We start from the raw sequence: 15,575 nt of genomic DNA, 5'->3' as shown, positions 1-15,575 counted from the left end.
TCATTTCCTAATACCTAGGTTAGCAATATCAGTTAGCTTCCTACTGATCTTAAACAATGATTAAGTAAAACAACCACAAATTTAGCTCCTGCGCAGCAGTTGGGGGATCAGTGACTTCTGGTTTTGGTTTTGAATCCAGCTCCTACATTAATTCATATTCAGAACTTTTTTTTTAGTTTTTTTTTCAAATAGGTGAAAGCATCTTGAATAGCTGTTTTGTGCCTCCCACTGAGTGTAGCTGTCCTGTTGACTTCCACATGCCTCCCTTTCACAGGAGGTGAAGTCATTGGATCAAGTATTCGTCGCCGAGTTGTTTCCAGAAGCTTTCTGCTGGTTTCCAATGTTCTGAAAATATTCTAGGCAAAACATCCAGCTAAAAAGGTTAAAGGATTTAGTTCATTACTTAGCAGTATTATTGAATGTATGCTTTCTTGTATAATATTACATAGTGTATTTCACATCGTATTTTACTCTCCAGTGTCCAGGTGTAGCTGCTTTAAGAGTGTGCCTAGTCTGTGCTCAGTTACTGAAGTAAAGATTTTTTCTTCTCAAATTGACACTTTTCTGTGCATGGCTGTCTTCTTACTTAGCGATCTATGATTCTGTCCTTTTTATGGCATTTTTATTTTCTCTAACACCTTAAATAGGCAATCTGAGGTAATGTTAAATGCTATAGTAGGTTTTACTTCTCAGTTTTCTGTTGAGTAAAGTCAGTATTCCCAAGTTCATTTGAGTAGTTATTCTTGTATTTTTTGATTTCTACAAAAAGATTACATCTTTCTCTGACTTCCTCTGAATCTCATACTCTGAATCTTGTTCCCAGTATTGAAAGACACCCAAAAGTGACAGGTACAGCAGCAGAAAGAACTAAAATAAAATTCTTAGAGTAGCCTTCTGGAGAAGGAAGTGAATCTAAGAACTCAAGGAGGAGACTGGAGAGGTTATGAGTCTGATTGAGTTAGCCTATTACAAAGGTGCTTAATGCCTTGAGACCTTTCAGAGACTGTAGATTACATTTCCGTGATAAATTTACAGAAGTAGTAAACCAGATGAAGAATAGTTTAAGATAGCTGCTTCAAAGACGAGAGAGGTTCCTCGTGCATGACTTAAGCTGCTCAGAGAACCTGCTTACACTGCACATTTTTGCAGCCTTACATGCACCAGCGTGATGCAGGACCTCTGTAGCTGTGCAGGTGGCTCCTCTGCCTGGTCTTGCAGAGGGCTTCTTGGACAGAGAGCTGTTAGTGCTGCTTCTGGCTCCTCTGACAGAGGGGCTTCAGGCTCAGCTGAAGCTGAAAATCTCCTTAGGCTGATCTCGGAATTTACACTTGAGATAAAGAAGAGCAACTGCAGGATGCTTGCAGGCCATATGTGCTGAGATCTCTGGGGATAACCTCAACAGAGTAAACCTTAGGTAATTTTAAATGTGTTCTTGTAACTAAATATTCTTTTATATTTTCCAATTATTTTTTCCCGTATTGTAAATTAATGCAATGAATTTGGGAAGCGGATTGCTTTTATTTTCTTACTAGTAGTGACCATCATCATTAAATATTGCTTGTCTTCCACAATGAGGCTTATTTTAGATCCGTAAAGTGTTTTGACATCCAGAGACAGAATGGTAATGTATTACCGTCTATCTTTCCATTTATGTTTTCCAACTCTGATTTTTCTTGTCCACCAAACCAAGTAGTCTGACAGCCTAAGCACTCAGGAATAAAGTAATTATTGTCATTGCTAGAGACTGTACAAAACCAAGGATTTTAAAACCAATGACAGATTGCCTGTTTCCTTAGTAAGGCACCTCATCTTGTATTGAGACAGAAGTGATCTCTTAGATCACTTTTTGTCCAAGTTCAACATTTCTGTTTAAAATAAATGGAACAGATGACTTAAATAAAATAAAATCTTTAAAAAAATCTGTTTTTGTGAAATTTTATCAGGTAACCAAGAGGCAACACTAAATCATGTTGTCCGCCTTCTTTCTCTGCCTCCCTCCTCTCCTGCCATAGAAAGAAATAGAAAAATATAAATCAGCACACAAGTCCTAGAGAAATGGAAAACATGAGGTATTAAAATGCAGATATTTATCTTTAGATCCCATTTGTAAATTGCAGATAATTTTTCAAGTTGTGGGGTATGTTCCACCCTGTTATCTTCCCTGCATCAATGATGTCTAAATTTGTTCATTACATGTGTTTGTAACTATATTTGTAACATCTGGCTAACAAAAACGCTATTTTTGAACATAAACACAAAGGTGGTAAGCATGACTGTTATTTATTGGTTGGGTTTTTAACCTCTCAGAACTGTCTCTACTCTCCATAAGCTTTTCTCTTTTTTTTTCCCTTTTGCTCACAGCACATTTGACACACAAACAAAAGTGACTTTTGTCTTGTAATGGAAACATGCCAAGCTGTTTGACATAATGACAGGTGGGATATTATTTAGTGCTGCTGAAATTTGGGTTGTATGGGTGCTTTGTTCCTCCTAGATTGTGTTTTGACTTGCATGTTTCTGACTGCCATTGTAGCATTAACCTTCTTTATTGGACTTGGAACATGCCTGCAAGAGTTAGCCTTATAAATGGCATCAAGTTTTTTTCCTGAATTGTTAACGTGTTTCTGAAACAAATTGTACAATAGGAGTAAAAAGTTTTTTCTTTTGTATATTTTTCCATAGTAAATGACTTGTTAGATTTAGACGTGCTTTTTTTTTTTTTTACATTTCATGCTGAGGTTGGACTATGCTCATAAATAAATTATTTAAATTCTGTTTTCTTCAGCAACATCTCTTAAAACTGCTGTCCAACAGTAGGGAGGAGAGATGGAATTATGCAACTTCCACTTCTGGTTGTCATGTGTTTGGAGAAATCTTCTCTTTTTGTAGGGGTGGGGTTTGGTACTGGCAGAGTGCATGTTTGTTACCTCTGTGCCAGAATATCTCAGCAGGAAACAAGCTATGATGTCACGCTTACATCAGGATATTACGCAAATATGCCATTTTTATGCATTATGTGTTTATTTAGGCTGTGTGTATTGTTGTAGTGGGTTCTCTTTTGCATGTAACAGTTGGAAAAATATATTGAAGGGATGGTCTTCTGCAAGTCAGTAATGCCAAATTTAAGGGACTGGGTTACTTAGTTTTTCCTGAGGGCTGGGACCGCAGCTCCACAGGACCTCAGCATGCTGTGAGCCGACTGGCTGAGGTACCTTTGGGCTTGCCCAGATGTCTGGCATGCCGTGGTGCTATAGCAAGTCTGGCTGTAGCACTCTAGGAACTTCTTCTCAACCTTAGTTTTGCTTAAATTAAAATTTGTACTAAGGCTGGGCTCTTCCATTCCTTTGTCTTAGCTTTGCATTAAGCACTGCCTTTGATTTTTTTTTTAGTAGCCTCAAGTTCTCAGGCAGGTAGAATATGTAGCATAAAGCAAAGAAAATTATCTGGATAATTGTGGGTATATTGAAACCCACAAGATAACTGGGGACAGAAAGGGATGAAAATTAGAACCTAGTTTTCTGTTAAAATGAAAAAGAAAATGAAGTTTTAAATTCAGCGATATACAGAGGTGTAAATAACTTAGGCTGCCTTATATTTAAGTCATTTTAGGCTGTGTTGTAATGTTATAACCTTAAAAAACATTGGAAAAAAATAAAGATGTTCTCAGATGCTGGACCAGAAGGAGTGAGGAGGAGCAGCCTGAGGAGTCAGGTGGATATTAAACCCCTAGACTATAGAAGACTTCTTGGTAAACTTAGCTTTTTCAGTGTGTCAGCTTATAAGCAGAAAGAAGGTAAAGCTTGAAATTTGTCAGCAAGACCCCAGTTGTCAGTGAGTTAAGGAAAAGGCTGGAGCAGGTAGGGCTGTCTAGAAGCTTCTTGATTTGCCACACAGGAAGCAGACACTAATACAGAAACAGGAAACCAGGTCTCTTCTGAATCTGAGAATGTCAGGACCAAATACTGTGTAATATTAATACTGCAGACTTAATCCAGGGTTTGGAATTCATTGCTGTATCTGCAACATGAAGTAAATTAATAAATACATCACTGATTTAGCAAGGAATCAGAAAGAAGTCCCAGGCCAGGTGGGTCCCTGAATTAAAAAGGAATTGGCAGTGAGTGAACTAGTGACTTCCCAAGCCTAGTGTGGTGTCAAGAATCTTTATTTGAATTGCTGCTGACAAATTTGTCTTCTTTGAAGTTGTCTAATCCCTTTTCAATCTATTTCTACTGTTGTCTCACATATCCCTTGTATAGTTTATTTTCAACACTTGCAGGCTAGGATACATCTTGTGTTGGCTTTGTTATACTTTAGTTTTAGCGTGGTCGTTCTGTGAACCATTTAATAAATCCTGTTTCTGTAAGATTTCAGACTAAATTTAGACATTTTAGTTATGGAGTTTCAATTGCTAAGTTTGTAAATATCTTTAAATATCTGGATGTTAGCAGTTTGTATGTGTTAGTGTTCTCCTTTCAAGATAAATGTTTAAAAAAAAAAATCCCAAAAATTAACATTCAGAGGTTTACTATAAAGTTATTCAAAACTATATAGTTTTTCAAAGTATATCAAAGTATATTTCAAGTATTCAAAGTAACTTCTGTAATCCGTTAGTAGTAATGCAACCTTTATAATTTAATGGTCCTAATCTTGTTATAGTGAATGGAAAAAAAAGCAAAACAAGCTTCACCTAAAGCTGAAATCTGCCATAATGTTTAAAAGGTGGATTTGTTTCACTCTTTCTCTGCTGAACACTTTGTTCTAACCCATTGCTATTCCCACTTACTGTTCTGAAAATCCACAGAACACTATAAATGCTTTTCAGGATGATTACAGCAAATAGTCATAAACTACATCTGTTCGTCTTCATTCTTGATTACCTTCACTTTTACGTTGTGTTCTTTTGTAAATCTTTCTTACAAAGATGCAGGCAGATGAATGAAGTATCATGTAATAAGCCAGTGCTTGAACTTAAGATGCATTTATTAAGTGCTGTATGTGCCCTGTGTGTGAGTTGCTTGAACTGGTGTGGCATGGAATGAACTGGAAATGAGCTGTAGGTGCATACAGGGAACTATGAAGGACCTGATGCAGTAGGAATTTGTGCTTGGTTTGTACCACTGTAACTTGCTTGCGTTCTTTGTAAGCTGGGTAAAGATCCTGGCATATTGCTACTCCACTGGCTGGCAGAGAAGTCTTTTCTGGCTTTCATTGAAATAAATTCAATAAAAGAAATAGTTAATTATAACCTGAAGTGAAATATAGAATCTAGTGGAAAAATTGGCCAATGAAGCTGAATTTTAGACAAAATTATTACAAGTACAGTAGTGGAATAAAGCAGCTGGGGTGTCTCAGTTTGCTCTTTGATGCAATCTGTGGCAAGGGTATAGTACGTATACTGTATGCTTACATATGCGGTATATATGCTAGCAATCAAAAGAGCACTCAGTTATCATACTAATATGAAAATCACACAGCAAAAAGAGAAACATACAAAGATGATCATATAAATCTGAAGAAATAAATTATTTCCCTGCGTCAGCAAATGTGTCTGATTCTACACGATGCATGAAACAGTGGTAAATAATAAATTGGAATGTAAAAGTACATGCCAATCACAAGGGATAGAAATTTAACCTTCATGTTGGCAAACATACAAGACTTCACAATTCGGTTAAATGCAAGAAAAGATAGACTGACTTATACCTAGAGTAAAATGTGAAAAACAGGTCTGAAAGCTTTCCCTAAAAACAATTAGGAAATGTCTTCTAACATTTGTTTTACAGATTATTTCAATGATAACTACGTATTTAATTTTGGCAGCCTATTTGGGGCAGGAAAAGTGACTTGGAAAGGCCATCATAATAACTGAGTAGGTGGAAGTAGCTGTTGAGGAGAAATATTTATGTATTTTAATATGTTAAAAACAAGAAAATGACAGGTATTAAAAATATTAGAACTGCTCTTACATCATCTCAGTGAGTGTGAAAGTGTTTTGTGAATCAGTAGAAATAGATTGCAAATACCATTATGAGGCAAATGAGCAAAGAAAATGAAATTTTATTCAATTGTGCCCAGTGTCAATTTTCCTATTAAATTGGTGAATTTCTTCAAGCTAAGATCCCAGATATTGTTTAATATGCCTGTAGCACTTTTAACATGATTCTTTTCATTGCAGTGGGCTTTTTAAAGAATGTCTAATACGTCATCTATACTTCTTGAGAATATCGATGTGAGGGCGAGAGGAACGCAGTTATTTTCATGATTTCATTAAATAGTTATGAAAACGCAGCTTCCAGACCAAAGCAGTGTCAAAATGACTAGTTTTAGAAATTTGACATTTCAAAACTTCGTGGCCATGGTTTAGAAGCAGAGGCAGTCAGCCATAGAGGCCTTTGCAACATTGAGTAAGAGCACTATGCAGCTTAACAAAACAATTGCAATTCTAAATCCTGGACAACAGAGTAGCTGGAATTGAAACTGTATCTGTATTACTGCCTTTGTGATTTAAGTAGTCTGAAATGAATTTAAGCAGTGATAACTGCAAGCAGTAAACACTGAATTATATGTCCGGTTGAAAAATTAAAACTAATATCTCTTTGGATATTTGAAGTGTTCCTGTTAAAATAGATTTTAATTAAAAAAAAAAAAATCCCACTCAATTAGTTCAATAGAACAACTCTCAAGGGGCATTGCTTTCAAAACCAGCCTTAAATCTTTCAGATGTTTACATTTTAAAAAAAATCTGCTCAAAGTGTTTTTTCTTGGAGTTGCATTGCAATGGTTTCTTGAGAATTAATTGCAGAGTGGGGAGTAGCCACGTTATTTTAGACATCTAACTTGAGAGGAAATCAAAAGATGCACACTGGGGACCCAAGCGCAATGTATATCCAGTGAAGAAGGAAAAATAGCTGTCAGGAAACTAGAGAGAATTTGGGGTGCCACACTTAAAAGGCTGAGGCAGTGCCATCTCGGTGGTGGAACCACCGTTTCTGGAGAACTTCAGCCTACCCTGCTGACATCCTTTCCACTGATTTTTATCTATTTTTTTTCTGAGGGAGAACCATTTCTTGGTATGCAGCATGGTTTGACTATATTTGGTTCTGGAACTTTTGGTTCTTTAATTTATAACTGTTCCTCATCGTCAGTAATCTAGTAAATAGATTAATTTCCAAAGGAGATATAACTTTGGGAAGTTTAACTATGAATTGGCTATCTTCTTGAAAGAAAGGAACAGATTAATATCAGTTGGGAGTAAGCATGGATTCAAAATGCTCAGACTTCTGTCAGCCTCGTCTTTTTTCTTGTCATTTGCCAGAAAAGACAGTTGTCTCATTTTATTACCTGTACTTTTTGCCTTGATCCATGTTCCTTTGTGGAAAAACAAACTACCATGTTGTGGGATAGATGAAGTAGTGTACTCTCTATGGTGAGGGTAACTTGGAATTTGTCTTAAATGTCTTTTATGTTAGAAGTCAATACTTGGAGTTAATTGCATCTTTTCCTTTTTCTCTTTTTCTTCTGATTAGGCTTCTCCCCCTCTGGAACAGACCGAGTACTAATAGAGATGTCCATGTCTTGCAGTCCTTGAGGCTTTAGGACAAAATATTTGAAAGGATTGCTTTGAGTGCTCAATACTTTCTTTTTCACGGGTTTTCACGAAATCTCTTGAAGGATATCACTGGAAGCTGATTTGAGCTTCGAAACGTTCTTATGAAATCTTCCTATTTTGTAAAAATATATAAAGCAATAATTTACTCATTAGTTGAAAATTAGTTAAAATCTAAAACTTTCTTCTATTTTGGTCCAGTAATACTGGTCTAATACTAGTCTAGTCTGCGCCTCCACCTCTGTAGCAGTGTTTTGGCTAAATGTGAATTGGGACCATGAACTTGCTCATAAAAGGCTCTTAGGTTTTCCAGCATATTTTTTTTGACAAGATCATTGTGCTTGAAGATCTTTTCTGTTGCTCTTGGATAAAAAATCTATTTTCTTTGATGCTAGAGTTAAAATGAATATTGTTTCATACTAAAACCCTAAAATGTTAGCTATTTTTCTGTATGTCTATGTATTTTTCTTTATGAAAAAAAAAAAATTGCTTTTCCCCCTCTTTCTTGTGTGTTTAATTTCCTTGGCTGACTTGCCTTGTCATTAAACTGTTTAACTGTGGAGCTTAAGCCAATGGAGAAACAAAGTGTGAATAGAAGACGAACCAATCAGTAAAAGTCGAAATCACACATAGTGGCCTGTTGCTTCTAAGCATAAAACCATACCTTTCAAATGATTCCCAGTAGAATTTGAGGAAAACATTTTAGAAATGATGACTAAAAGTGTATTTTAATATTTTAAGTGACTGGCTTTTCATGAAGTCTGGCCTTGCAAATGTGATAGATCAGTTCTGAAACACCTGTATCCAAGTGAACCAACGATACCTTTCAACACCTCCAACAACTAGCCCGGTCCTGCAGCTCAGGCAGGGGCTGTAACCAGAGGTCACGATGTCGTCACTCTGCCGTGGAGGTGCCTGGATTAAAATGTCCTCCGGTCGAGGGGAGAGAGGAAGGAGGGGGGGAATCTGTCATCCTGGAGGCAGGATTTTGAACAGTGCAAATACCACAGTCACTATACCCAGACATGACAGCATGCAGCAAGATCGTTACATGAAATCAGACGTACAATGCACAGTGGACTGCGTGACAATAAGGTAATTGTTGTACACTGAGAAACTAAGGAACGGACTTCTTGTGCTTAATACCTACAAAAATTGCTTGTGAAAGAGGCACGCATAAAGGCAACATTATGTACTAGATTATAGGTTATTACACTAAGTGCTGTGATTTTTTTTTTTTGCCAACGTGTCAGAGTGGAGGCTTATTGCTCTCTGTGTCCTTTTTGGCACTGCACATGAGCTGAATTTCCCTGCTGTCCATGTTGGTCATCATCTTCCAGAATTTCAACTAGGGTGGGTCTTTAGTTTTGTAGCTGCTGGTTTTGAATTGGATGTCCTTCTCTGGTACCACATGCAATGTGGATTTGCTGTTAGCCTGTACGTGTCTATAGGTGGAGGCTTGTATAAACTGGTGTTAGAGGAAATCTTGACCTTTAAAGGGAAGCAAATTGGGAAGGGGAAGAAGTTGTCAGCTGTTGGGTAATTACTGAATTTTAAAGTTCATAATATGCAGAGGATGACAGGAAACAGCATGTTTCACTTTTTTTTTCTAGATTGTATGATATGACACTTGGGATTATGAATTTCCTATAGAAATATTATACATCTATAATTCCTAATAAAAACTTTATGCTGATTGTCCTTGAAAAGAAGTCTGTCCTGCTTAAATCAAACTCCGCAAGTCATGCTTGTACACAGTTCTGACTAAACATATGCACATATGTTCCAAAACTCAAAATACATTTTGCCTGAAATTAAGTAGTTTAACTTGATTGGTTATTTCTTTAACTGAATGGTCCTACTTTGTGGTACTACTGAAGGTACTACTAATTGCATCAAGACACTTTATGAGCAAAATGAGTCTTTGTTCACTAGATGTGGCCTTTCTGACATATGATACCACTTGGGTTTGGTAGCAAGGATCGTGACTGGCTTTAAGAGAGCATAGTCTGTTGTTTTGGTAAGCCTGTGTGTTATTCTTGTGTATGGGGTCATTTCTGATTTCAGCTACTTCAGCATAATTCCAGTGACTAAATTCTAAATGACATTTTTTCACTAAAATTGCACTAATCTGTCAGTGCTGCTGATTCCATACCGTTCTTTTTACTTTAGCATTTTTATAAAGAAGCTGTAGAATTATCAGTACCAATGCATCAAAAATGTTTTCTTCAGAAGAGCTATCTTTTACAATACATTAATGTTGTAGGAGTCATTAATGCTAAAAATGTATTAACGTAACCAATTTTTTTCACTCTGACCAACGTGTGGTAAGGATTATCTAGTTAATTATAAGGTGAGTATTTGAGAAGCCATGCTATGATTTATAGGTCAACTGTAGACGTGTGAATGAAACAAGCATTCAGCTGAAATGAGCCATTCCCATATTTAAATTAACCAGCCAGAAAATAACACCTTTTTTTTTCCTTTTAATTCCTTATTCTTGCTCAAAGGTACATAGAGAGCAGAGTGGAGATGCTTTAGCTTGCTAGGACCTTTTCTTCCAAAGGATTACTTTTAAATACTGTGTGGCTTGAAACAATTTTCAACAATTTTTTTTTTTTTTACCCTTTGCATAAAGTCATTCTGCTGTATAGCTTGGAAATTGGATATCTGCTTGATATTACAAGTTGGAGTTGTTTTGATATGTAAAAATATAGCTGGCCTCCTGCCAAGAAGAAGATTCCCCATCAGCTGGTGACCTCTCTTTTATCTCTGTGTTTGTTTTGATATGCTTTTGGCATATGCCTATGTCAATGTTTTATTGTATGACTACCATGTTTTTAATTAGCTGGGTACAACCAAAAATATGGATATCACCGTGAATATCCCAAGTTGTGATTTTCTCTTTTCTTGGTGTTCTCTATCCTGGAGGAGCAGAAAGAGAAATGCTAAAAATGCCTGTTGTGTCTTTAAAGCTTGACATGGCGGTTCACACGTCTAAAACTCTGGGCCTTTAAGTATGTTTATATTTCCTGAGGAAGCTTGCAAAAATCTGTTTTTCTCCAAGTAAACCCACATGAAGCAAATTTTTACTTTCCAATAAAAATCGTGGTTCCCATTAATATAATTTTTTGGAATACTAACAGTGTTAGTGGATGATGCCTTTTGCATCAAATCACGCTATCAAATCATGTTGTTTTATTCTATGGAAGTGTCTAATTTTTTCAGCATAACAAAGTAACTTTTAAAACAGTAGTCATATATATAGACTTATCTGAAATAATGGAAATTAATTGTATGTACTGCTGTTGACAGTAAAATTTCATCTTCGGCAATATGATTCAGAAATCATGTAAAATGAAATGCAATAGATAGTTTTTTGATGGCTTGATTATACTGTAGGTAGTCTTTTTTTCTTTTTTTTTTCATGTTGCAGAGTTGTATTTAAAACAACAGGGCAGATATCTTGCAAATACATTCCATAGCTGTCAAAAAAGTCTGTGAGATACAGTATAAAAATTCCATATATTATTGTCAGCATAATTTGTATATTTCAGTTTTGGTAATAATCTCTCACTGGAGGAAAATCAGTGAGCAGATGTGCAGACTTCAAAGGAACTGAATCTTCCATTTACTACTCTGTGTTTAATTAGAATGGTTTCTTAGTTTAGTACTAGTAAAAAAAAAAATACCACATTTTAAAGTCACGCTTACTCTTAAGGTATTGTTTTGTGCAAATGGTGCATTAAAGAAGTCTGCTGTTGTTCTTCTTTCTACCTTCTAAATATATATATATATAGTAACCATTTCACTAGCCCTACAGTATATTTCATAATATCCTGTGTGTGAAAAAGGGGGGTTGAAAATACTGCTATACTGATTATCTGCAGAGGTGTTCTCACGTTGGTATGCAGAACGTTGTTCTGCCTGTAAGAATAAAGGCATAGTTTTCAAATTGAACAGAGCAAATTTTAGAGCATGGAGCCAGGAGATGTTTTTTTTATGGACACTGGCCAATGTCAATTGCATAAGGGCAGCAATCTGGGGCGTGACTTGGGTATCAGTTTTGTTACACATTCAAACTACTTCTGAATTTCTTTTTTTTTTTAATCTTTGGAATTTTTCCAAATGTAACAAAACCAAGTAATTCATACTCTTTCTATAGCATGCCTTACCAGTAACTGAGGCATGTATGTATCCGAATTAAAAGGCTGGTATAAACCTGACAACCCCCCCAAAAAAAAAATTAAAAAATTGTCTGGGATTTCCCTCTGAAAGACAGGGGAAATATATTTAATACTTTGGAAATAGTACAGACAATCCATATTGGTGTTTGTTGGAAAAGCATCTCCTTGCAGTGAACAACAATTAGTTTTAAACTGCAGAAGAGCTAAAGGTCACTGTAAAGTGGCAGTCTAATACCATTATACCCAGCAGATGCTTTCTTTTCAAGGCTGAAAATGATAATTTCAGGGCTGTGACCCATTTGCATTTATTTTTCCAACAGGAAATTCTGTTATCTTAACTGAGATAATTACCCATGCTCCTTTTCTGAAATTACAGGATTCCAGTTTTTACAGCCATTTAATAAAACTGCAAGGTTTTAAGTACTGAAAAGTATAGACTAGTAGACTGTAAGCAGAAATGTTATTCTTTTCACTAACTTTAAGCCTTGTGAAAGGTGCTCCATTCTTCTCCATGGTGCTGTTTTCTGTGTAATACCAATTGATTGGGGAAGTTTAAATCAGCTCCTGTATATATGATAAAAGAAGAGGCAAAAGAACCTTTATATTGTGATGACACATAATAAAAAGCTGGCAAAAGCAGACCAGACTTCTTTCCTAGCAATCATAAGTCAGTCCCTTATAGTATCTACATTCCTACTGTGTTCCTCTCTTCCAGTACAGGGCAATAAATAATGTTCACATTTCTCTCCTTCACTCTGTGTGCTATCACCAGAGGAAGGTGGGAGCACAGGAGATGGTGGTGATGCTGGAATTCCTTCAGAGCAGTGGCATCCAGCTTTTGGAAAGCTAAAGGTTGAATGTAGACTTTAATGGACCATGGGAAGGAAGTGGCTGCTTTGACATGGAGGCAGCAGAAATTGGGTGCAGGTATGCTGTGCTCTGTGGAAGATCCCTGTGTAGTTAGCTGGTCAGCAATAGGGGCTAGGGAAGAGTATATGTGCAAAGATGTTGTGATGTTATGTGCTGTGCTCTGGATATCTTCAGCTGATCCCGCATAGTCATGTGTGATGGGCTAAGGATATAAGCTAGGTAAGTTACTCCTGCTAAGGTTCTGCTCAAAGCATCACTTCTTATAAAATTTGTTTTTCCATAATCCTAGGGAAGTGTTTCTATCTCTGAGGTTTGAATGTTTCAGGGACTGCCACTCAAATAGTTTGAAATAGGGATAGGAAGAATGGGATCTCAGTCATCTTTTATGTGAGGAGAGGTATAAAGAAGCTAGACTGGTTCTGACAAGTTATACTGTCAGCAGGTCTTTCTACTTTGATTATTCTATCGGCTTCAACATCTCAACATCGGCGCTGGTTGGAGTGTGCTGTCACCTGCAACTTAGGTCTGTTGCTTGAGTTTGGACTCAGGGTTTTGGAAACAGTATTCTTCTGGGCCAATGAAATACTTGAGTTTTGCTAGTTGTAAGCAGGTGATAGTATTATGGAAGATTGACAACTCTGCAACATCTGAACATATTTTCATAGCCAATCCACATTTCTGACCTATATCCCACCTAGTCATAACTTGCACTCCTACCTGAAATCTAGTAAGCAGGGGTAGCTCTTCTGTGAAATGGCTGTATTTTAGATTTTTAAAAACATTGGCAAAAAACAACAACAACAAAAAAACACGTTTTCCTAGCTTTGATTTTGCAAAAAATCCTAAATTGTATTTTTGGGTGAAGTTGGAAAAAAAGAAACAATAAGAAAACAACTACAGCCTTAGGCAGAATGCAAATATGGAAAATAGTGGCTTCATAAATAGTTAATGTTCTGGCAAAGACCAGCTGAAAACAAAACCTTACAGTGGAGCACACTGGGCAATCTTGAGACAGGGCATGCCTGTCCCTCTAAATGAATGAGAGCACACTGGTGGTATGATATGAGAAGGTGTGATCTCAAGCTAGTTTCTGAATTTTAGCAGCTAAGACTCAGTTTCAGTTGGAAGTGCTTTTCCTTGGGGCCACATTTGTGGAAATATCATAACTGTATTTCCATAGATGTATGAGTCCTGTGGCGAATGTAGGATCTGGATCTAGACATTTGAATAATGAAGTCGGTAATTATGATAGGATGTAACAGCATTATTTGAGATGAAAGAGTATTTTTTTTCTTAATCTTCAATCTTTTTCTGGCAAGTAATAAGTTTAAGATTTCTTTTTCCTCCTGTTTTTTGGCTCCCATTTATCCCTGTGGGAAGTGATGTAAAACCATTGCCTTGGTAGCATTTTCTGCTTGTTTTGGGTTCAGTGTGTAGGACACTATGTTTATTAGACCCACAATTCTGAAGCTTCAGGGGAGTTTCTGACAGGCACGTTGGGGGACAATGTGCTGATATTCATCAGACTGCAAAGTTGGTATTGAGTATCTTGGAACTAACCTGGCAGCACTGCACATAGCCTTGCTTTTGTGTTTTATAGGCATGTATTTCTCCATTTGTATCTTTCTCCAAATCTTTCTCCAGTTCTTATAAAGATGTATCTCCATTACACCGATGCTCTATCTCTGTAGATATTCAGAACTCAACTGGACAAGGCCAGCTGAGATTTTATACATCAACATGCATGTGCCCATAGTTCTGCACAAAGGATTAAGAGTGTTACAAAGAGCTTAATCATTAGCTGGATTAAGAAATAGTAAAAGTGTGGGCAGTGAGCTTACTCTGTAGTGTACTGCAGTGGATCAAACATGCTTGAAATGAGGAGATCTTGGTTCTGCTGGTCTCCTCATTTTTTCTAAATAAGCTTAAAAAGGACAAATTTGTAAAAATAAATAAAAATAAAAATTTAAGTGAATGAGTTTAAAGTTGGTCAGAAACAGAAATAATACACTACTGTGAAGTTAGGAAATCGTTTAATATCATCATTTTGACATACATTCCTTGGATATTCAGTCTACATTGTGTTTTATGGACTGAATGAGCTTTCTATTGCTCCTTTCACATTGTGTGCTCCCTTCTGTATAAGATCCAGAAGAGATAACAAGGTCATTTTTCAAAGTAAGATTTTCAGACATTTCATTTTACTGTGATAATACGTAGTATAATGTAGAATATATATATTTGAGGCTATATTATATGTAGTACATGTATATTTGAGGCTGCATTTTACAAGTAACCTGACTGTTTTTATGTTGATTAAGAGCATGTGATTTTTTTCCTCTGTCTTAATTCTGGAAAGCCCTGCAGACATCCTGACAGTTATGTCCTGATCCTGGCACAGAATTTGTTTAAAGTGTTTCTGGTTAGATCCTTATAGCTTTTAGACAATCTGTGCACACTGTTCTTAAAAGAAAGGGTTTCTGTTTCCATCTGAATATGTGTAAAGCTGTGACAATTTCCTGTCACAAAGTTGCTGTGATAAAATGGACTGAAATACTTTTAGCACATTTGGATTTTAATACATCTCCTGTAAATATTGCAACACCAAAACCTTTTCTTGCCAGAATAAGTAGGCAAGTAGCTTTTCTGTTGCCCTCGCTGTTGGAAAAGAAAGGTGAGGTTGGTGGTAGAGAGGCTTGTTTTTCAAAATGATGTGGAGAGGGCAGGTTTCACACCCAAGCATAATACTGTAATACTGTCATCGATGAAAACTTGTCTTGTAACTTCAGAACTAGCAGCTGAAAGATGAGTACTTCAGTAGCGTAATGGAAAACCTGCTTTGTAGTATGCCTTACTTTTTTTTATAACACAATATAGGTTGAGATAACTATCATAATATATTTTTACAG

General features: G+C 36.4%; 1 protein-coding gene across 2 annotated transcripts in view; it reads left to right on the top strand.

Moving 5' to 3' along the window:
* Window positions 1–15,575, top strand: part of GMDS (GDP-mannose 4,6-dehydratase) — a 409,651-nt gene that overhangs the window by 94,485 nt on the left and 299,591 nt on the right. The window lies entirely within an intron of this gene.

This window comes from Anser anser (genome assembly GCF_964211835.1).
Source record: "Anser anser genome assembly, chromosome: 2".
NCBI lineage: Eukaryota > Metazoa > Chordata > Aves > Anseriformes > Anatidae > Anser > Anser anser.
Note: the sequence above shows the minus strand (reverse complement) of the source record. Positions and strands in the feature narration are given on the sequence as shown.